General features: G+C 47.3%; 1 long non-coding RNA gene across 1 annotated transcript in view; it reads right to left on the bottom strand.

Moving 5' to 3' along the window:
* LOC137539092 (uncharacterized) overlaps window positions 1-24,007 on the bottom strand; it is a 30,070-nt gene extending 6,063 nt beyond the window's left edge. The window contains exon 1 of the long non-coding RNA XR_011024927.1: window positions 23,972-24,007. This is a non-coding gene — a long non-coding RNA (uncharacterized lncRNA). The remainder of the gene's footprint in view (window positions 1-23,971) is intronic.
* Window positions 24,008-24,374: the final 367 nt, after the last annotated feature.

The following is a 24,374-nucleotide window of genomic DNA, read 5'->3' as shown; positions in this document are numbered from 1 at the left end:
TCAACGCGTCCTACTCGGACTCCTCCTCCTCACTCACACCACTGCCAGCCACAGCCATCCACTGCAGCAGCCACCACCGGTACTATTTAACTTTACGCAAACTTTTTATGGGGAAGCGGGCAGAGGGGGGAGCGCTAGCGGAGGGGGTGGGGGGAATTTCCGACCCCCCCCCCCCCCGCGATTGGGGCATGCTCCCCCCTTATGCCTGCGACCCCATAGGGGGGCCGTATTGCGGCATGTTCGGGTCCCCATTGACTTCCATTAAGTTCGGGGTTCGGGCCGAACATCTGGCCCATGTTCGGCCTGTTCGGCCCGAACCCAAACATCCAGGTGTTCGCCCAACACTAGGACTGACTTAGTCTTTGGGCAGGCAGTCACACGGCGTGCAGGCAGAGATGCTGTGTGTGAGGATTGACTTAGTCTTCAGGCAGGCAGTCAGTAGTCACACGGCATTCAGGCAGAGATGCTGTCTGTGGGGACTGACTTAGTCTTCGGGCAGGAAGTAGCACTCTGGGATCCATGCCTCATTCATTTTGATAAAGGTGAGGTACTGAACACTTTTTTGACCTAGGCGACTTCTCTTCTCACTGATAATGCCTCCAGCTTTGCTGAAGGTCCTTTCTGACAGGATGCTTGAGGCAGGGCAAGCCAGAAGTTGGATGACAAATTGTGACAGCTCTGGCTACAGGTCAAGCCTGCGCACCCAGTAGTCCAGGGGTTCATCACTGCTCAGAGTGTCTATATCCGCACTTAAGGCCAGGTAGTCGGCTACCTGCCGGTCGAGGCGTTGGTGGAGGGTGGATCCGGAAGGGCTAAGGCGAGGCGTTGGATTAAAGAATGTCCGCATATCTGACATCACCATGAGATCGCTAGAGCGTCCTGCCCTTGCCTGCATGGACATGGGAGGAGGAAGATTACTGGCCGTGGCACCTTTATTCCGTTGTGCTGTGACATCACCCTTAAACGCACTGTAAAACATACTTGCCAGCTTGTTGTGCAAGTGCTGCATCCTTTCTGCCTTCTGGTAATTTGGTAACATCTCTGCCACTTTGTGCTTATACCGAGGGTCTAGTAGCGTTGCCACCCAGTACAGGTCATTCCCCTTGAGTTTTTCTATACGGGGGTCCCTCAACAGGCTGGACAGCATGAAAGACCCCATCTGCACAAAGTTGGATGCCGACCTACTAGCCATTTCCTCTTGCTCTTCCTCAGTGATGTTAAGTAAGTTCTCCTCCTCCCCCCAGCCACGAACAATACCACAGGAAAGGTGAGCAGCACAAGCCCCCTGCGACGCCTGCTGTGGTTGTTCTTCCGCCTCTTCCTCCAAAAAAACACATTCCTCATCTGACTCCTCTTTCCCAGACGACTCCTCATCCTCCTCCCCACCTCCTCTGTGCTGCGGCAGGTGTTGATGACAAATCTGGTACTGGTCTTGATGTTTTCCACAACTCTTCCTCCTCTTCCTGTTCACGCTCCTCTACAGCTTGATCCACCACTCTATGCACTGCATGCTCCAGGAAGAAAGCATATGGGATCAAGTCGCTAATGGCGCCTTCACTGCCACTCACCAGGTTTGTCACCTCCTCAAACGGACGCATGAGCCTGCAGGCATTACGCATGAGTGTCCAGTACTTCGGCCAGAAAATGCCCAGCTCCCCAGAGCATGACCTTTGAGTGTAGCTGTACAGATACTCATTGACGGCTCTCTCCTGTTGTTGCAGGCGGTCAAACATGAGGAGTGTTAAATTCCAGCGAGTCGGGCTATCGCAAATCAAGTGCCTCACCGGCAAGTTGTTTCTCTGCTGAATATTGGCAAAGCGCGCCATGGCCGTGTAGGAACACCTGAAATGCCCCCACACCTTCCTGGACTTCTTCAGGACCTCCTGTAAGCCTGGGTACTTACACACAAATGTTTGGATTCAGCACATGTGCTATGCAGGGTACTTGTGTCAACTTTCCTAAACTCAAAGCCGACAAGAGATTGCTGCCGTTGTCACACACCACGTTGCCGATCTCCAATTAGTGCGAGGTCAGCCACTGATCCACCTGTTTGTTCAGAGCAGCCAGGAGAGCTGCTCCAGTGTGACTCTCGGTTTTGAGGCAAGACATGTCGAAGATGGTGTGACACCGTCGTACCTGGCATGCAGCATAGACCCTGAGGAGCTGGAGGTGTGTAGTTGGAGAGGAGATCGCAGCACCAGTAGAGTAGCACTGCCACTCAGCCGAGGAGGACGACAGAGAAGAGGATGTAGCAGGAGGAGTAAGAGAGGAGGTGGCAGCAGGCCTACCTGCAAGCTGTGGAGGTGTCACAACTAGGTCCGCTGCACAGCCTCGTACTCCCTGCTTGCCAGCGGTCACCAGGTTGACCCAATGTGCTGTAAAAGTAATTTACCTGCCCTGACCGTGCTTTGCAGACCAGGCACCTGTGGTCAGATGGACCCTTGACCCAACGCTGTTTGCCAGAGATGACACCACTTGCCTTTTAACTTCACGGTACAGTTTAGGTATCACCTTTTTTGGAAAAATAATTGCGACCTGGTGTCTTCCACTGCGGTGTCCCAATCGCCACAAAAATTCGGAAGGCCTCAGAGTCCACCAGCTGGTATGGTAACTGTTCCACCAAGCCAGCTGTCAGACGCCGGGCAAGGGGGTGACTGGCAGACATTGGCTTCTTCCGCTCAAAGATTTCCTTAACGGACACCTGGCTGCTGTGGGCAGAGGAGCAGGAACAGCTCAAGGTGAGAGTCGGAGTGGAGGAGGGCAGTGGTGCTCATCCGGATTCCAGATATCCGGGTAACCCAGATAATCGAATTTTTTTCAGCTATCCGACTGGATTCGGATCCCAAATACCTGGGCCCAAATCCGGAAAACACTATGCGGATATTTGGTCACATACCCGGATATCCGCGGATATCCGGCGGATATCCGAATCCGAATACTGTAACTAAGGAGATGACATGATTGAGCCAATCAGAGGGCTCCCAGCAGAAGCCCTAGCAACCAATCATAGAAGGGAACCCTGGCCAGCCCCACCTGACCTCATTGAGCCAATCAGAGGGCTCCCAGCCTAAGTCCTGGCACCCAATCACAGAAAGGAACCCTGGCCAGGCCCCCTGTATAATAAGGAGAGTTGCCATGATGAGAAATATCATCCTTGCTTGTGAATGCTCACTGAGAGACATGCTCCAGTGCTGCTGGCCTAGCAAGTGCTGTATACAGTGATAAACCTAAAGCTGTTCAGTGATTAACCCCTTCACTATCACTACACTATTGTTATATTGTTAATTAGGTAGCTAGCTTGATTTCATTCAGTGACAGTCAGAGTGTGTGCTGCAGGGCGGCTGCAGGCAGCTGCTATGTGTCTGTGTGTGTGTGTGCTGTGCACAAACCAGGCCAGCTACTGCCTGCTGGCTTGCCATTAGCCTTAGCTACAGTATAGGTTAGGGAATAGGATTACGGTGTTATTGTGTAGTTAGTACTGTAGTACTGCAGTCAGTGCTAGTTAGTTGTTAGAGACGAGTAGTAGTACTACTGTGTTAGCTTACTACAGAACTGCTGAGCAGTGCCAGTGTGACAGTTAGTGTGCACTAGTGTCTTCTCCTCTGCTGTCTGACTGTCACTCGGCATGTGGAACTTGGCATGTGGCATGTGGCACGTGGCACATGGCACTTGGCCCGTGGTACTTGGCACTTGGCATATGGCACTTGGCACGTGGCAAGTGACAATTGGCACATGCCACTTGGAACTTGGCACGTGGCACTTGGAACTTTGCACTTGGCACATGGTACTTGGCACATGGCATGTGGCACATGGCACGTGGCACATGGCACTTTGAATTTGGCTCATGGCACACGGCATGTGGCACTTTCCACGTGGCACTTTCCACGTGGCACTTTCCACGTGGCACTTTGCACTTGGCACGTGGCATGCGCCACGTGACAAGTGCAAAGTGCCATGTGCAAAGTGCCAATTGCAAAGTGCCAAATGCAAAGTGCAAAGTGTGCAGTGCCAAGTGCAAAGTGCCACGTGCCAAGTGCAAAGTGCCACGTGCCAAGTGCAAAGTGCCAATTGCAAAGTGCCAAGTGCAAAGTGCCAAATGAAAAGTGCCAAATGCAAAGTGCCAAGTGCAAAGTAAAGTGCAAAGTGCCAAGTGCAAAGTGCCAAATGCAAAGTGCCAAGTGCAAAGTCAAGTGCAAAGTGCCAACTGCAAAGTGCCACTGCCAAGTGCAACCTCCGGCATGCTCCTGGCACGTACCACTTGGCACGTGGCACTTGGCATGTGGCACTTGGCACATAGTACTTGGCACGTGGCATGTGGCACTCGGCACATGGCTCATGGCATGTGGCACTTGGCATGTGGCACTTTGCACGTGGCACTTTGCACGTGGCATGTGCCACGTGACAAGAGTGCAGTGCCAAGTGCAAAGTGCCACATGTCAAGTGCAAAGTGCCAAATGCCAATTGCCAAGTGCAAAGTGCCAAGTGCAAAGTGCCAAATGCAAAGTGCAAAGTGCCAAGAGCCAAATGCAAAGTGCCAAATGCAAAGTGCCAAATGCAAAGTGCAATGTCCCAAGTGCAAAGTCAAGTGCAAAGTGCCAAGTGCCACCTGCCACTGCCAAGTGCAACCTCCGGCATGCTGCTTGGCACGGGGCACTTGGCATGTGGCACTTGGCACATGGTAGTTGGGACATGGCACTTGGCATGTGGCAGGTGGCACTTGGCATGTGGCACATGGCACTTGGCATTTTGCACTTGGCACGTGGCACTTGGCACATGGCTCATGGCACTTGGCTCATGGCACACGGCATGTGGCACTTGGCACTTTGCACATGGCACTTGGCACGTGTCACATGGCATGTCCCATGTGTCACGTGCCACGTGACAAGTGTGCAGTGCCAAGTGCCACGTGCCAAGTGCAAAGTGCCACATGCAAAGTGCAAAGTGCCAAGTGCAAAGTGCCAAATGCAAAGCACAAAGTGCCAAGTGCAAAGTCAAGTGTCAAGTGGAAAGTGCCACGTGCCACTGTCAAGTGCAACATCCGGCATGCTCATGGCACATGGCACTTTGCACTTGGCACGTGGCACATGGCACTTGGCACGTGGCACTTGGCACTTTGCACTTGGCACTTTGCATGTGGCAGTGCCAAGTGCAAAGTGCCATGTGCCAAGTTCAAAGTGTCAAGTGCAAAGTGCAAAATGCAAAGTGCCAAGTGCAAAGTGCCAAATGCAAAGTGCCAAATGCAAAGTGCTACGAGCCACTGCCAAGTGCAACCTCCGGCATGCTCCTTACAGACGTTACACCTGCTGCTGCTGCATTGCCCTGCTCTTGCTGCCTTTGCTGCTCCCACCGCCAGGGTGCCACAGGCCACTGCTGCTTTGCTGATACCACCTATATTTAACCCAAAACACAATTGCTGCGTAATTTTTTGGAGGTGTCTGGGCTGAAAACTGTCATGTCCCAGATGTGCGGTTGGACTTTGGACACAATGTGGGCTGCACGGCCGCTGTCTGGAACCTAGTCCTGATGTTAATTGACAGCCATTTTTTTTTTTGGGGGGGGGGGGGATTTTAAGCCCCCACATCATCAATTAGTATTTCCCTTTAAAAAAACATAATGCTACATGCCTCATTTACTCTAAAAAACGTTTTAAAAGCAATTTAAAGCCCACTTCCCGGATACTGGGGTCGGATATCCGATTCTATTCAAATACCGCAATATCTGGGTATCCAGATCAATTCGGATTTTGAAAAGGGGTATCCAAGCACCCCTGGAGGAGGGTGGCTGTGAAGGTGCAAGGGATAAAGTGGCTGAAGATGCTGCACCTGAAGGAGGAGGAGGGTGGCTTTGTGTTTGTGTGCTGCTTTTCGTCAGGTGGTCATCCCATTGCTGTTTGTGCTTTTTCCTTATGTGCCTTCGTAAGGCAGTTGTCCCTACGTGGGTCTTGGTCTTTCCACGACTCAATTTTTGGTGGCAGAGAGTACAGATGGCAGTGCTGTCATCTGAGGCAGACACACACAAAGACACATTTATGCCAGTTGAATACGTATCTAACAACCTGTCCCTTACCGAACGCATGACTCGCCTTCAGGCTAGAGAAATGTTTTGGATCTTTAAATTAAGAACATTGAAACCAGAAGGACTCAATGAATGCCTGGAGCACAATTACTAATCTAGCTCCGACATTAAGTACAAATTTTTCCGAACTAGCCTGTCACCTGGGTCCCAATTGCGCCAATGTATTTTAATATATATTTTGTTTTTCACCAATTATCACAGAAATCCAGTACACTAGCAATGAGACACAATGAGAAGTCCCATCGCCATCTAGCAGCCAAATAATTTAATACATCAACTCCTGGTCCTATCTTTTCTATGATTCCAGCGTAGGACTGGCAAAATACATTGCCTTCCTATGCTATGCCCCTTTCCAATATGGCCCCGCCACTACTTCCTGTGATGACATCATCACGCACCCTCCCCCTTCCCTAATCTGCTGGGAGTGTGCACACCTGCAGCTGCTTAAACAAATCAAGTAAGGTTATATAATGCAGAGACAGGGAACGTCCTGTAGAGGCTCCCTATGCTACATGATTTCTGTCATTTGGTGAGTGTTACAACGTTGTTTTCTGGTCTCCATTGTATCCTGCCTTTTTACTCCCCCTGCTGACTGAACATGTATTATACTGTGCACAATGTACTGCAATGCTTTTAAAGGTCAGTGACCATTTCCTATTACTGCTCACTGAAATGCTTGCAGCGCTGCCTGGATTTTGTCTTTTGTTTAGAACTGGCCAAGTCTTTAGTACTTCTTATGTACGTACGTACGTACGTACGTATGTATGTATTTATATATATATGTGTGTGTGTGTGTGTGTGTGTGTGTGTGTGTGTGTGTGTGTGTGTGTGTGTGTGTGTGTGTGTGTGTGTGTGTGTGTGTGTGTGTGTGTGTGTGTGTGTGTGTGTGTGTGTGTGTGTGTGTGTGTGTGTGTGTATATATATATATATCTGTGTTTTATATTATATCACTCCTATGGGCGCATGGCTAATTTTAGAATACTATTCACTATGTTCCTAGTTCTTTTTAATTGATGATGTATACATTATCATCAACTTAACCCCACCCCACCCTTTTTTTTATCTGTATATAATTTATTTTTTTCCATATATATATCTATCATTCATCTAGAAGGTGCATAACAATAATGGTATTGTGCATTACGGAAAATGGAGCTTAGACTAAACCATCAAGTTTGCCCTTAGACATGAGACACAGTAGTGTGTTCTCTTTGATGTGTGTGTGCGTGCGCATAAATATGCGTTTGCATATGCACAGCATGGAATCAACTATTAGGGCATGGATAAATCTGCCAAATGAAATCATGTTGTGCTATTTATTCATTTATATATGTACTCTGACTGTTATTATTTTTATAATTTTTTATGAAATATGTATATGTATATATATTGAGGAACTCTTCTTGCTGTTCTAGGCACTGTATTGGTCTGAGGAAGCGAGCTCAGACCCGCGAAACGCGTTGCCTGTGCTCAAATAAAAATCTTTTGTAAGTTTACAGAGATTTCGTCATTGTGGTAAGATAACTTATTTTTCTTTTTGTTTTCAAACTGGTTTTAAAAGCTTTTATTCAAATCAGGGCGCCTCTTTCCCTTATTGTGCATCGCTTGACACCTCCAAAATTGCACCAACAACAGGTACTTCATCATTCTCACACCTTACTTCCATACTGAAGCCTAACTCAGACATATGAGGTGGTGTAACATGCTTAGCCCCTTCGTCTTGTAACAATAATGGCTGTGAATCAGTTAATTCCCCATCAAATAACTCCTGCAAACTGTCAAATGTAGTGGATGTGGTGCTAGTAGTAGCAGTGGTGGTGTTAAGTAGGGTGCCAGAATCAGAGCAGGAGGAGGAAGATATGTCATGGTTCTGTGCGGAAGCTGAGGAAGATGATGTGTTAAATGTCTGTGTTGGCTGTGTTAAATAGTCAACTACGTCCTGACAACCTTGGGGGTTGATGGCACGTGCCTTCTGAACACTGTACTTTGGTCAAGGGCCGCACAAAATCACGCCAGCATGACCTAGAACAGACCTGCCGGGTGGCCTGCCTCTGGCTCTGCCCCTGCCTGTTTTGTCCATATTGGGGGGATTGTTATGATCATGTCTGCAGCGTTTACTGCTGGCTGCAGTGGTATTGTAACCCAAGCAGTTCTGATGTCATTACATGCATTTTCTTGCATAGTTTGGTTTGCACTTAAACTAGTTGCTGATTCCATCTGCAGTCGCTCTGAAGTTAATGACAGTTTAATATGCTTTTGTGTAAACAAACATTGTCTGCTGCAATGGAGGGGCAATCCCTTTCCTGCAGGCTGCATATCATTGTCTGCCTTTTCCTGCTGTCAGCCTGTGATTAATTACCATTCACTTGTGTGGGAATCTGCAGGTCTGCTCCCATTGGATGACCTCAGTATAAAGAACTGCTTCCTGCAATGCTTGATGGGCTACCATAGTCTCAGATTCTGTCTGTTACTCTGCTCGTGCCCCACCTCGTTCCTAGTCCGTGTAGACTGCGCTGACTCCTGCGAAGGGGTCAGCGAGTCCTCCTAGTTCTGCTCTTGTTCTAGAAGTTGTTACTCTGCTTGTCTTGTGTCATATATTGGTTCATCGCCAATATATACGCATACTTGCGCATTTTGTTATTTTCCTTGTATTTGTGTTACGTTGATACATCAGTGTCGCTGATATATACGTACACGGACTGTTTATTTCCTGTGTTCAGTTAGGCAGCCTTCCAGCACGTTTTGGTAGTTTGCACGTATCGTGAGCACCCGTGCTGAGCTAGTATCCTGCTCCTGGTCCTGTTTGTGGATTGCGTTCATCTCTGCGAGGAGATAACGAATCCTTCTGAATCCTGTCCTGTTACTGCTTGTGGATTGCGTCCATCTCTGCGAAGAGATAGCGAATCCTTCTGAGTCCTGTTCCCTGTATTGCTCCAGTGCTAGTCAGTGTTCCTGCTTATGTCATATATCGGTTCATTGCCGATATATACATATGTTAGTCAGACGTTACAAATAGTTTCATTAATAGCTGTAATTGTAATACGCTAGGAAAACATACTTATTGTATATTTGTCTGTGTTACGTTCATCTATCTTGATCCTGCTATTTCCTGACTATCTTGTCCTGTCTTTGTGAGGCACGCCATCGCTGCAAACGCATTGGCTGCCTCATTCCAGTCTGTCTTATTGTGGACGCTTGCTGTCACTAAATAGTGGCTAGTTAAGCAAGCGTTCATTCTGTCTACCTGTCCTGATCTCCTCAGTCCTGGTTTATGCGCTCAGCGCTACTTTGCGCTGAGACATTATTACAAAAGTGTTGTTTGTGGCTGTTCGGATCTGCACCGGCTCTGTGCACCACAATCTCCTATTGGAGTCAGTCCTCTCCTCCACTAAACTGGGGATATCCTGATCCCTTGTGCTGGTGTGTGTACCTCCTTCACGTCAGTTTATGTGTTGCATGCTGACTTGGAGATTACACCTCCAAGCCTAACAGGGATGAAGTGAAAGGTATGCACTGACTGGACTAATAAAATGTGCAGTCACAGAGATGCAGTGAAATGTATGCACTGACTTTTGGTATAATACAATGTGCAGTCACACAGATGCAGTGAAAGGTATGCACTGACTGGTTTTATAACACAATGTGCAGTCACACAGATGCAGTGAAAGGTATGCACTGACTGGTAGAGATGGCCCAAACGTCCGATTTTCGGTTCGCGAACCGCAATAGACTTTAATGGGGAGGCAAACTTTGAAAACTAGAAAAAATTATGCTGGCCACAAAAGTGATGGAAAAGATATTTCAAGGGATCTAACATCTGAGTTTTTGCATGGATGAGTGGGATAAACGCCAAAAGTCCCGAGAAAAAATCTGGATTTGACCCAAAGCAGCGTTTTAAGGACAGAAATCACATTGAATGCTAAACTGCAGGCCGAAAGTGCTTTAAAACATCTTACATGTGTATACATCAATCAGGGAGTGTCATTAGAGTACTGATTCACACTGACACACCAAACTCACTGTGTAATGCACCGCAAACAGCTGTTTGCGTAGTGACGGCTGTGCTGGACTGGTGCGCACCATGGCGAGATTGTTCTTCCTCACTCAGTGATGTCAGGTAATGTCTGGCTGCCTTATCAACTTTCAATGGTTCTTTCTCTACCGTTGTTAAAGCTTACATCTATTTTTTTAAATACTTGTTCTGCTTGCTGTTCAGTTCCTGCAACGAGAATCTTATGGAGGGCAAGTCTGCCATTGCGAGTGACCACTGGTAATGGCCGGGGAATCCTGGTTCGATTTCGGTCCGGAGGGTGAGCCTAAGAAGCGGCTACCACCCCCGCACATCCAAGGAAGGCAGCAGGCATGGCATGCATGTCCCGAGGTAGTGACCAAAAATAACAATACAGGAGGACTTTCGAGGCTCTGCTGTATATGTGAAAGTAATCAACTTTAAATCCTTTAACGAGAATCTGTTATGGAGGACAAGTCTGATGGTGCCTTCAATGCGACACACCAGGTTGGTCACCTCTTCAAGGAGGCGAGAATATGTTATGGAGGGCAAGTCTGCCATTGTGAGTGACCACGGGTAATGGCCGGGGAATCAGGGTTCTATTCCGGTCCAGAGTGGGAGCCTGAGACCCATGCTGCATAAGTAATGTACCTGCCCTGACCGTGCTTTGCAGACCAGGCATCTGTGGTTAGATGGACCCTTGACCCAGCGCAAGACGAACCAAATCGAAAGCATTTGCCAAGAATGTGTTATTATGGAGGGCAAGTCTGCCATTCATTCAACTGTGTGAAACTTTCTATGGTACTTTCTCAGTACCATAGTGACCACGGGTAATGGCCGGGGAATCCTGGTTCGATTCCAGTCCGGAGTTGGAGCCTAAGAAACGGCTACCACCACACATCCAAGGAAGGCAGCAGGCAGGCATGCACGTCCCGAGGTAGTGACCACAAATAACAATACAGGAGGACTTTTGAGGCCCTGCTGTATATGTGAAATGAATCAACTTTAAATCTTTAACGAGAATCTGTTATGGAGGGCAAGTCTGATGGTGCCTTCACTGTGACTCACCAGGTTGGTCACCTCCTTAAATGGCCGCATGAGCCTGCATGCATTTCGCATCAGTGTCCAGTTGTTGGGCCACAACATCCCCATCTCCCCAGATTGTGTTCTTCTACTGTAATTGTACAGGTACTGGGTGACGGCTTTCTCCTGTTCTAGCAGGCGAGAGAACATGACCAGGGTCAAATTCCAGCGAGTCGGGCTATCACATATCAAGCGTCTCACCGGCAAGTTGTTTCTCCGCTGAATGTCCACAAAGCGTGCCACTGAACACAAGAGGTAGGTATATGCAGTGATGACGTTGGTTCACTAAACACAACACGTAGGTATATGCAGTGATGGGGTGGGTTCACTGAACACAACAGGTAGGTATATGCAGTGATGAGGTGGGTTCACTGAACACAACAGGTAGGTATATGCAGTGATTAGGTGGGTTCACTGAACACAACAGGTAGATATATGCAGTGATGAGGTGGGTTAACTGAACACAACAGGTAGATATATGCAGGGATGAGGTGGGTTCACTAAACACAACAGGTAGGTATATGCAGTGATGAGGTGGGTGCACTGAACACAACAGGTAGGTATATGCAGTACTGGGTATTACAATGTGCACCTGTCAGACAGGTAGTCACTGAATGTGGTGGGCCTGGCAGTGGCACACACACACAGTATAAACAAGGCTGTATATGCAACACAAGTGTCAGTGGGACACATAGAACAAAAAAAAAATATCACAAGAACAAGATTAGCTCTCAAAAGAGCTGTTGTGGGGTGCTATTTTAGCAATAAGAATCAGCAAAGAGCAAGATAACAAGCCTATAACAGCCTAACTAATCTTTCCCTATGAGAGAGTCTGATGCAGCTGTCCCTTCTCTAATTAATGCAGGCACACGAGTGAGTGTAATGGCCGGCGGAGCCTGCCTTTTATAAGGGGGGGGAGTGGCTCCACGAGGGAGTGTAGCCTGATTGGCTACAATGTGCCTGCTGACTGTGATGTAGAGGGTCAAAGTTGACCCTAATGGTGCACTATGGGGGTGAACCGAACTTCCGGGAAAGTTCGCCTTACATGGTGAACGCGAACCACCGGAAGTTCACCGGGTACCGTTCGCCAGGCGAACCATTCCGGCCATCTCTACTGACTGGTATTATAAAACAATGTGCAGCCACAGAGATGCAGTGAAAGGTATGCACTGACTGCTGGTATAATACAATGTGCAGTCACACAGATGCAGTAAAAGGTATGCACTGACTGGTATAATAATACAATGTGCAGTCACAGAGATGCAGTAAAAGGTATGCACTGACTGATGGTATAATACAATGTTCAGTCACACAGATGCAGTGAAAGGTATGTACTGACTGTGCTGGGCCTGGCACAGTATAGCAATTAGCACGGGCCAGCTGCAACAGACAGGGCTGTATATGCAGTGTCAGTAGCACACAAAAAACAAAACACATCACAAGAACATTAGCTCTCAAAAGAGCTTTTTTGTGGTACTTTTCAGCAACAAATATCAGCAAGGAGCAAGCTAACAAGACCTAACTATTGCTTTCCCTATCTCTCCAGTAACCTCCCCCTTCTCTCACTAAGCAGGCAGCAGACAGAGTGAGAAAATAGCCGACGCAGCAGCGTTTTTATGGGGGGGGGGGGGGAGAGGGAGTGCTGCCTGATTGGCTGCCATGTGCCTGCTGACTGTGATGTAGAGGGTCAAAGTTTAGCCCAATGATGTGGTATAGGGGGCGGGACGAACTCGCTAAGTGTTCACGGTTCGCTGCAAATGACCGTTCGGGCCATCTCTAAAAGAGGGTGAAGTCTAGTGTGCCAATACACCTGTGCCTATAGGCTACTGTGATGTAAATCCAGGCCTGTCTTGTGTACTGTATCAAGTGCCCTTGTGGCCAGTTGTATGTTGAGAAGACCACTCAAAGCGTGCAGCAGAGAATATGTTCGCACAAGTCAACCATAAGGAATAGTAGATTTGAACACGTGGTACCTGCCTACTTTTATAGAAAAGAGACCCTTTTGATTTCAAAGTTACAGTTCCAGGTGTTACAATGAGTTAATATCCTGAGGGGGGGGGGGCAATTTAAATAAACTTCTCCTAAAGAGGCTTGAACTGGGTACCTACAGGTTACCCTAAATGTGAGTTGGGGCAGGGTATTGATTCTAATTGAGTTGTGGGTAGCAGGCTGCGGGTGCGCGTTGCGTTAGTGAAAGCAAGCATAAGACAATTCTGTATCTTTTCCTTCCCACAAATCTGTGATGGATGTAAGGTTGCCACCTTTTGGGTCAAAAAATACCGGCTTTGGGGGTGGCCTAAAAGTGGGAGGCGTCTGTCACAACCTTTTTTCCAGGTTCCTATAGATCTTGTTTTTCCAAGACCCTGTAGAGGCTTCCCACGGCGCCCTCCAGTACCCCATTGCCCCTTGTGGAACCCCCAAAGATTTCCGACAAGCACGGCGGTACTGTGCCTGTGCAAATATGGTTGTGCCTGTGCAGTAATCCGGAGCTACTCATAAACAAGTGGCTCCATGCTACTGTGCACGTGTGACCATGCTCACACGGGGGCAGCAAGACTGTGCTCGTGCTTGAAGAGGACTGCACCCCCGATCAGCTGCAGGGTCCAACTGACAGGAGCAAGGAGAACCTGGAAAACCTCTACAGGATCCAGAGGCTTCCCCCCTCTTAGCTAAGTGTTTCCCTTTTGAAGCTCAGGTTCACTTTACGATTCTGGAAGGGAGTAATGGGGGTGATGGAGGGTTGGGTGGTATAAGCAAGGCAGTACTTAGGGCAAAGGGGTCAACTGCTCCAAGAGTGCTGCGAGACCCCTCCAATATCTCCCACCACCATCTTGTGCTCCCCATGGCCCTTACATGATTTGAGGCTGCTAGATTGTCCCCCCGAAGGTTTCCCATCACCATGTGCTCCCAAAGGCCTCTACACAATTTGTGCTGGCTAGACTCCAGCCCCCCCCCCCCCCCCCCCCAAGTTTCCCATAATCTTGTGCTTCCCAAGACCTCTACACAATTTGTGGTTGCTAGACTTCCCTATAAAGAAAGTATCCTGCCGCCTTGTGCTTCCCTGGGATGCCTGCAGACAGTATTATAACTGTCCTGGCACACTGCTGTGTTTATATTCTCTGTCTCTGTCAAATCATGCAGGGACCCTGGGGAGCATGGCTCAGTTAGGGGACCAGGGGGCTGAATTTGCTGGCGGGCCATCTTTCCTTGAATGGCCCCTGGGTATGAGGACTGCATGAAGGTGTGGGGAGATGAGTGGGATAATAGAGGATGGGGTGACTGAGGGTGCTGGGGCATAGAAGTGAAGGCTGGTTTAAGGCAAATCAGGTAAGTGGAGGTCCAGAGGTGCCACTGAAGTTTAGGCGCCTCCATAGGTGCTTATATTAAATAGGAACTGTAACCAAGGATTGAACTTCATCCCAGTCAGGTGTGTGTCACAGCTGCACATTTGTAATACCAGCCATTGCATACCTGTTCACTGCATCTGTGTGACTGCACGCTGTTTTATATACCAGTCCGTGCATACCTGTTAACTGCACCTGTGTAACCGCACATTGTTGTACCAGCAGTCATTGCAACCTTTTCACTGCACCTGTGTAACCGCACATTGTATTAGTCAAGTCAGTGCATACCTTTCACTTCATCCCCCCCCAATATGGACAAAACAAGAGGCAGGCAACCCGGCAGGTCTGTTCGAGGTCGCGCTGTCATGATTTCGTGCGGCCCTCGACCAAAGTACAGTGTTCAGAAGGCATGTGCCATCAACCCCCAATATTGTCAGGACATAGTTAACTATTTAACACAGAACACCTCATCTTCCTCAGCTTCCGCACGGAAGCGTGACATATCTTCCTCCTACTGCTCTGATTCTGGCACCCCACTTAACACTCAGTCAGCAGCCACCACCAAAGTGCTATCATCCCAGGACTCAGCGGTGTGGAAATTTTTTTGTGTCTGCCTCAGATAAGAGCAATGCCATCTGTACTCTCTGCCACCGAAAATTGAGCCGTGGAAAGACCAAGACCCACATAGGGACATCTACCTTACGAAGGCACATGATTACAAAGCACAAACTGCAATGGGATGACCACCTGAGGGAAAGCAGCCCACAAAAGCAAAGCCACACACCGCAGTGTAAGATACCAGGCCGCAATTATTTCTCAGAAGAGGAGATACCCAAACTGTACTATGATGTTGAACGGCAAGTGGTGTCATCTCTGGCACACAGCGTTGGGTCAAGGGTCCATCTGACCATGTGGTCTGCAAAGCACGGTCAGGCCTGCCTGAAGACTAAGTTAGTCCCCACACACAGCATCTCTACCTGCAGGCCGCTTGACTGCCTTCTCCGCCACCGCCAACAGAGTCTAGGACTCCAGGCAGATTCCTGAATTTTTAACAAAACAAAAGGTATGTACATGTGTCAATTCCTCTTCATGATCGTTACCTTGTCGCGGTGAAGGGGCTTGTGTTTCACAATAAAGCACCCAAGATAATAAGGTTGTTGCTTCATTGTTCACAGACCAAATTCGGTCAGCTGGACCGTCACTCTTGTTCTGTCATTGAGCTACCTCAGCCCAGCGACCATATGGGCTTGAAAACCGCTATTGCATGCACTCTCACCATGGTGTGCACCAGTCCAGCACGGCCGTCACTACACAAACAGCTGTTTGCGGTGCGTTACACAGCGAGTTTGGTGCGTCAGTGTGAAGCAGTACACTAATTACACTCCCTGATTGATGTATACACATGCAAGATGTTTTAAAGCACTTTAGGTCTCCGATTAAGCATGCAATGTGATTTCTGCCCTTAAAACGCTGCTGTGCGTCAAATCCTAAACAACTTTTGGTGTGTATCCCACTCCGCCATGCCCCCCTCCAGGTGTTAGACCCTAGAAACATCTTTTCCATCACTTTTCTGGCCATTATAAATGTTTCTAGTTTTCAAAGTTCGCCTCCCCATTGAAGTCTGTTGCGATTTGCAAAAGTTTGCGTGAACCAAACTTTTGCGGAAGTTCGCATTCGAGGTTCGCGAACCGAAAATCGGAGGTTCCAGCCATCTCTAGTACAGACCAAGAGGCTGTTTTTTATAATAGGAAACACAGAGAGCCCAATATAGTGTAGTATGTATTGGAAACCGTGGATAAATGTAAGTGTGAGATGAATATTCACAAACATGGGTTACCTCTTAGGCAACCACTGTAGAGAAGGTGAGGAGATAAGATGCCACTCTCTGTAGATCAGAAAAGTAGGGGTAGGTCACCCCTCCACCAGGGGTGGACACAGTATTATCTTAAGAGAACAGAGGCGCCAGCAGGATAAAAGGTAATAAAAATTTTAAAATTTGCTGGGAGGCAGTGATGGACTTACCTCCGGAAAGCAGATTCGAAATACTGTCTAAATTAAACAAATGTAGTATTGGTACCCCAAAAGATGCAACGCGTTTCTCAGGCACAGCCCGCTTCATCAGGCAATAAGATAGGGGACAAACAGTAGCTCGTTAGTAGCACAAATAGCTACTGTGAGCTACTGACGAGCTACTGTTTTTCCCCTATCTTATTGCCTGATGAAGCGGGCTGTGCCTGCGAAACGCATTGCATCTTTTGGGGTACCAATAATACATTTATTTGTTTAATTCAGACAGTATTTTGAGTCTGCTTTCCAGAGGTAAGTCCATCACTGCCTCCCAGCAAATTTTAACATTTTTATTACCTTTTATCCTGCTGGCGCCTCTGTTCTCTTACGATAATACTGTTTTTTATAATGTTGCAGATTCTAAATTATATGGATTACTGTATAATAAATGCTTACTCAGCCAGTTTATTTGTGATCCTCCTAGTTACTCCTGATATAGCCTGATGAAGAGGGCATAGAGCCATGAAACTCGTTGCAAAATTTGACGCTATGATAAAGAAAATGTTTTGCTGAAAAATTGACTTGTGTGAGTCTACTTGGGGAGGTTAGTCTACCACTACTTCCCTTTTTAAACAGTTTTTAAACATTTTACTCTATTTTGGCACCCTTGGTGGTGGGGGTTGGGTCAAATCTTCCCACCTGCTGTTAAAGTGGCTACCTTAGCGGTAACCCACCTTTGTGAGAACCTGTCCTTTGTCACTTTATATTGTCATTTGATACTAACATACTACACTATCAGGGGCTCTCGATTTCTCTCCATTGTTTTTGCTAGCACATATCAAAGGCTAACTGGGAACATACCCAGTGTGTGAGATGGAAGATGTGTTTTTCATAGATGGCCAGAAATTATTTAATCTCACTGGCATTCAGTTTCTGCTGGATTTTTGTGCAAAAACGTTTTCCGATTAATTTTCGGAACCTTTTTTCCTTTAATTTACTAAAATGTGTCAAGCAAGATCTAGTATACATTTTGAGTATAATCAAAACTTAAAACACAAAATCAAACCAGAACAAAATTTTCTAAATTACTCCCAAAAATCTCTGATCATTTACACTTCCAAGTTGCTCAACCTGCACTTATACAAATGTAAAGGTGGCCATACATCTAATTAGAGAGAGAGATCTGTCAGCTGCCCATACAATGCAGGCCGATTCCTGATCGATTTCAACATGAAATCACTCATGAATTGGCCACGTCCGCCACCTCGCCGCTGTCCCCCTAGTGTATAAATTAACCCCTATATTTGCATTTATACATTACCTATCCTGTGTCGCCCACCTTGCGGTGCCCATCCCTATTTTGGGATAACTCGCAAATTACTGTATTGAATTCAATACAAAAATAAAATTAGTTTGCCACCAGATGTTGATAATGTTGCGTGACCCAGGCCTCATTAACACCGATCGCTGGGGAACATGTCACTATCAGAGGTACACAACGAAGGATCAGCACATGAATGGTGAGTACAAGCCGACTCGAGTAAAAGACCCCTCCCATGTCTCCCCCTTGTGCATGATGCAGAATGTGCTTTGGAAGCTAAGCTTCAGCTTCCATCAGGGCAGTTTCTAAGCTAAATTGCTCCCAGGGTGAGGGTGTAAAAATTGCACCCCTCGTTAGAGAACATATTTGTGATGTGGTATTTAGCCGCCCCTAGTATAGGTAGCCAGGTATAGGTGCCCCCAATATAGGTATCCAGGTATAGATGCCCCCAGTATAGGTAGCCAGGTATAGGTGCCCCCAGTAAAGGTAGCTAGGCATAGGTTTCCCCAGTATAGATAGCCAGGTATAGGTGTCGCAATATAGGTATCCAGGTATAGGTGTGCCCAGTATAGGTAGCTAGGTATAGGTGCCCCAGGATAGGTAGCCAGGTATAGAAGCCAAAAATATATGTATCCGGGTATAGGTGCCCCCAGTATAGTTAGCTAGGTATAGGTGGCCCCGGTATAGGTAGCTAGGTATAGGTGCCCTCAATATAGGTATCCAGGTATAGATGCCCCCAGTACAGGTAGCCAGGTATAGGTGCCCCAGTAAAGGTAGCTAGGTATAGGTTTCCCCAGTATAGATAGCCAGGTATAGGTGCCCCAATATAGGTATCCAGGTATAGGTGTGCCCAGTATAGGTAGCTAGGTATATGTTCCCCAGTATAGGTAGCCAGGTATAGGTGCCCCAGCATAGGTAGCCAGGTATAGGTGCCCCAATATAGGTATCTAGGTATAGGTGCCCCCAGTATAGGTAGCTAGGTATAGGTGCCCTCAATATAGGTATCCAGGTATAGGTGCCCCCAGTATAGGTAGACAGGTATAGGTGCCCCCAGTAAAGGTAGGTATAGGTGTCCCCAGTATAGATAGCCAGGTATACGTGCCCCAAAATAGGTATCCAGGAATAGGTGTCCTCATTATAGGTTAGCCAGGTATAGGTGCCCCATATGTTAGCCAGCAAAAGGTGCCCCCCACCCCCTGAAGTGATCCCCGGCACTGTTACTGACTGTGCCTCTCTCCAGTGCTGATCGTAGCACCCCTGCCACTTATAGCTCCGGTCTTCTTTGTGAGGAGCATCAGGAGTTGGCATCAACAAGGTCATGGCACCATCAATGTCATGATGCCGAATCCCAATGCTACGTACAGAGAAGACCGGAGCTGTATGCCGTGGGGCTGCTGTGATCGACACTGGAGAGAGGCACGGTGAGTAAAAGCGTCAGGGATTGCTGCAGGGGGCGGAGGGCACCTAATGCTGGCTAATCTATACTAGACAATTGGGGCAGATTTATCAACACAAGTTTGTGCAAAATGGAGGGAAAACTATTGCAAAAGTGATGTGTCCAATTAACTTTAAATTCAGATCCTGAGTAGGAGTGCATATCTATTTGTTCTCCCTGCTTAAAAGCATTGTTATACTCTAAAGCCTGGTATACACTTTCAATTATGATTGTTGAATCACTGACCAATTTTGCCAAATTCACCAGAATGCGGGTAGCAGGTCAGGGTGCGGGTAGCAAGCTGTGCTTGCGGTTTGGGTCCGGGTCTGAAAAATTAGACCCGCACAGACCTCTAGAATGAGTCATAGTGGATCAAACATTTAAATAGTCTGTGTAACCACATGGGTTGAACAGAGAATATGATTTTACTGTAGACCTGTAATTTAATTGATTGATCATCGTTGTTATCATATTTTCATTAAAAAATATATATTTTAATCCTCAGGAGCTAGTCAGGTTCTGGGGGTGAATTGGGGAAATATTACCTAGTGCTAACTATTTTGTGTGATTTTGTCCAGAGACACCGGGTATGAAAGTGGTTAAGGTTTTGTATCTGGTTATTTGTTTATTTGCAAAGTGTCACTAGGTGACACTGTGTGGAATCTTGGGCCACATGAGATAAGATTGCTGGGTGACATGATTGAAGCCAAGTAGTAGAATATGCAGCCTTGGCTTGAAAATGTGGGTCCAGCCTTCCCAATGCATCATCTCAATACAAGGTTTTCTACTTTGATCATGTGCCAAAGGGTCTGTGATACTGATGGGATTTTATGATATGTGTGTATTTAAGACTTTTCAGATGTGAAATTTTGCATTTGAAAAAGTATCATAATAGGTGAAAAAGTAGACCATTATTGTAAAAGTATTTTGAGTACCGTAATTTTCAGACTATAAGACGCTCCTGACCATAAAATGCACCTGGTTTTAGGCTTCTTGCACACAGGGATGTTACAGGCGCACGTTAGTGCAGCCTGTAACGCTCCCTCAACGCACAGCAATGTAACACAAGTGGGCTGTTCACACTGCATGCTGTGCGTTCTAGGCGGCTAAGCCGCGTTAGACTGTTTGCACATGCTCAGTCATGTTGGGGAGGAGGGGAGAGCGACCGGTCACATGGCTAATTAATATTCACTGCACTCAGTGACGTGCAGTGTTTACTTTCTGGAACGGCCGCTCTGTGTGGCGATTGGCCGAGCGGGACCACGTGATGCTGCATGCGTCCAAGAGTACGCATCACGGACGCCAGAGTGAGCTGCACAACGCGGCTCACTCCGACGTCCACACCAGAGAGCACCAGGCGTTGCGTTAATGGCACGTTGTGTGCCCTATAACGTCCCCTAAACGCAACGTCCTGGTGTGTCACTAGCCTTAGAGAACAAAAATCAGGGGAAAATTATATATTAAACCTGGTGCATCCAATGTGCAGGGGCATCTTGTGGATGTTCTCGTCCAATTAATATGTACCCCTTGTACCTCTTTTGCCCCCCTTGTATTCTCCTCTGTCCACCTGGTGTCCTCCTCTGTCCCCCTAGGGTCCTCCTCTGTCCCCCTAGGGTCCTCCTCTGCCCCCCTGGTGTCCTCTTCTGCCCCCCTTAGTGTCTTCCTCTGTTCCCCTGGTGTCTTCCTCTGTCCCCCTTGGTGTCCTCTTCTGTCCCCCTTAGTGGCCTCCTCTGCCCCCCTTGGTGTTCTCCTCTGTTCCCCTTGGTGTCCTCATCTGCCCCCTTTCTTCCTCTCTGCCCCTTGGTGGCCTCCTCTGTCCCCCTTGGTGTCATTCTGTGTGCTCTTGTGTCTGTTGTGCCCGCCCATTTGTGTCCCCCTGTGTGCTTTGTTTGTGTCCCCCTCTGCACTCTGTTTGTGCCCCACTGTATGTTCTGTTTGTCACCCTTTGTACTCTGTTTGTGTCCCCATGTGTGTTCTGTCTGTGTCCCCCTGTGTGCTCGGTGCTCTCTGTTTCCGTCTGTGTGCTCCACTTGTGTCCCTGTGTGACTTGTGTCCCTCTGTTTGTGTACCCCCATCCTCCTCTGCTTCTCCCGTTCTCCTCTGCTTCCCCAGTGAACAGTAATTGGCATCGGCGTGTCTCTCACCTGATCCGAGGGAGCCCACGGTGATCAGCTGTTTCTCTTCTTCGCTCTTCCACTAGTGCCAGCTTCTGCTGATCGTGTCATTAAACAACCGGCACTTTGGGGAAAGTGAGGAAGATGAGAAGCAGCTGATCGCCATGGGCTCTCTTGGGTCAGAGAGATGTGCCAATTCCAATTACTGTTTACCACCGGGAAAGGAGGACAGTAGGAAGTTGAGGACAGGGGGACAATGCAGGGAGTCCTCGACATTACGACGGGTTGGCAATTCATATCAGCGGGCGTAAGTTGGGGAATCCCTGTATTTGGACTATAAGATGCAGGGACTTTTTCTCCCCACTTGTGGAGGAGAAAAAGTGTGTCTTATAGTCTGAAAAATATAATTTCTTGCTTGCTGGTAGTTCAAAAGGCATTTTATTGACAAGATGTGTCCAGCCACACATAACTATAAAATCTGTAGAAGATTAGACAAATCTCACTCATCCTCTCATCACCCACCACAGTATGCACTTTGTGATACAATGTCCTTTCACCATCAGGGGATGCCCTCCCCACAAGTACTTGACTCACTGGATATATACACCATTCTATTTGGCTCTCCTCCTGCCCCTCTGGCTCCTTCCAACACCGCGCTGCCACATAATAATTCCAAACTGACCTTAGTGCTTTGCAGAGGGGGACAAGTGACAATTGCAGAAATCGTGAAGTGCCCAAGTGACAAATGCAGTCATTGTGAAGCCCCCAAATGACAAATGCAGTTAACATGAGACACCCAAGTGACAAATGCAGCAACATTTAGGTCTCTATGCAGAAATCCCTAGGCCCCCCCAAGTGCAAAAGTTATTACATTCCAAATGACAAATGCATCAACATTTCAAAGCAGGGAAAAAGGGACACTAAGACACATTAGCTCCCACACTTCTAACTGTGCACCATGACCAAATGCAAAAAGGTGGGTGTAGTCATGAGACATTGTGGATGGAGCCAAATGTACATGACCCTACCAGCGGTGTGCCACCTCTATTTGAAGTAACAAGAGATCCCTAAATACTTAATAGACATATGAGATATAACATAGATATTTTCCATAGTAACCATTTCTTATATTTATGCAGAGATGTTCCCCCACAATGATTATGCAGCATGATCCACCCACCTCCCAAAAATACATACTATTCAGTGTGTGCACCAAGCAGCATAGTTAGCAGCAATTCCCACTAATAGAAACATACTTTAATTAGGCAACATGTTCCCTAAACATACTTAACCACTTAATGTAAACTGTATGCATTAACATGTCCTGTTTGACCCTCTTAACGGCAACAGGATGTTTTAATGTGTTGCTTGCTGCTGTTGCCACTGTACACCCATGCACACTCCCAGCCAGGGGCGTAACTAGACTTAGCAGGGCCCCTCTGAAAAAATGGTAGCATGGGGCCACTTTGGTCCCCAAACCCCATGCTGGGCACATGATGGGGAGCCGGGAGAGGCTCTCAAAGCCTCTGGGCCCCCGGCGATGGCAGAGGTTGCAGGGGCGATTGCTACGCCCATGCTCCCACTGCTCGCATCCACCGAGACTAACACATCTGTGATTGGTGAATGGGAACATGTGTTCCCTAGTTCTATCAAAGTGCCTGTAAGGGAAGGATCATGGCTTCAATGAGAAGCCAGTTATGATTCCTGTAACAAACACTGCCAGTGGACTCTGAACTCTGTTCAGGGAACTCAAAATAAAATGTTTGGGGACATCTAGTGGTAAGAAAACCCCCAAACGTTAAAGAACACATTTTACACTACATTTACACTACATAAATAAAATACAAATGAATTACCCCAACCACCCCTCCCCTGCCAACCATAGTTATCCTTAAAAAAACACATTAAAAAGTGACAGCATTAAAAAAAAACATAAATAGTTGCCTTATGGCTTTTGTACTATGTATGTCATGGGGGTATATTACTGATATTTTTGCAAAGAAGGGCTTGCAATTATTAATCGGGTACAAAAAACACAAAACAGAAAAAATACACCTTCATTTCCAAATAATATATAGTCAAAATATATTGTACTAGGGACATAGTTTAAATGTAATAATGACAAATGGGCAAATATTTGTTTATTTTAAAACTATACACACACAGCACTACAAGTCACCAGCTCCCCCACACAGACTGCACTACAAGTCACAGACCCTCCCACATAGACAGCACTACAAGCTACAGACTCTCCCAGAAACACAGCACAAGTCACCAGCTCCCCCCACACACACAGCACTACAAGTCACAGACTTCCCCACACAGGCACCACTACAATTCACAGACTTCCTCACACAGAAAGCACTACAAGTCACAGACTTCCTCACACAGAAAGCACTACAAGTCACAGACTTCCTCACACAGACTATACAACCAGTCACAGACTTCCTTACACAGATAGCACTACAAGTTCCAGACCTCCACACACAGACTGCAAAAGAAGTCACAGACTTACTCACACAGACAGCACAAGTCACAGACATCCACATACAGACAGCATATCTGCCTACTCTGTCTACTCACACAGAAAAGTCACAGTAGGCAAGCTTAGAGATGGTGGTTGCAGCTGGGGGCGGAGACGTGAGCTGTGCACAGTTCACACTAGTGTTGTCTGGATCATGAACGATTCGGATCTTTGATCCGGCTTTTTTTTTGTGAGTCGAATCATCCAGATCATCACAAGGAGTGATTTGGTTCGAAGTGAGGAACTGCAGCTTCTGCTGAGGGACTCAGGAGTGAGAGAAGCAACTCCTCCCAGCTCACTGAGGGTGAGGGATCAGGTTACAGTAGCATAAGCAGTAGAGGCAGCTCTTTGGTTACAAAGTTAATAACTCCTGGTCTCACACGCCCACTATCACTGCTGGCTAGGCCATGTGTCCTCACACAGCCACTATCATATACTGTGTGTATATATATATATATATAT

The sequence above is a fragment of the Hyperolius riggenbachi genome, chromosome 11, assembly GCF_040937935.1.
Source record: "Hyperolius riggenbachi isolate aHypRig1 chromosome 11, aHypRig1.pri, whole genome shotgun sequence".
NCBI classification, from domain to species: Eukaryota; Metazoa; Chordata; class Amphibia; order Anura; family Hyperoliidae; genus Hyperolius; species Hyperolius riggenbachi.
Note: the sequence above shows the minus strand (reverse complement) of the source record. Positions and strands in the feature narration are given on the sequence as shown.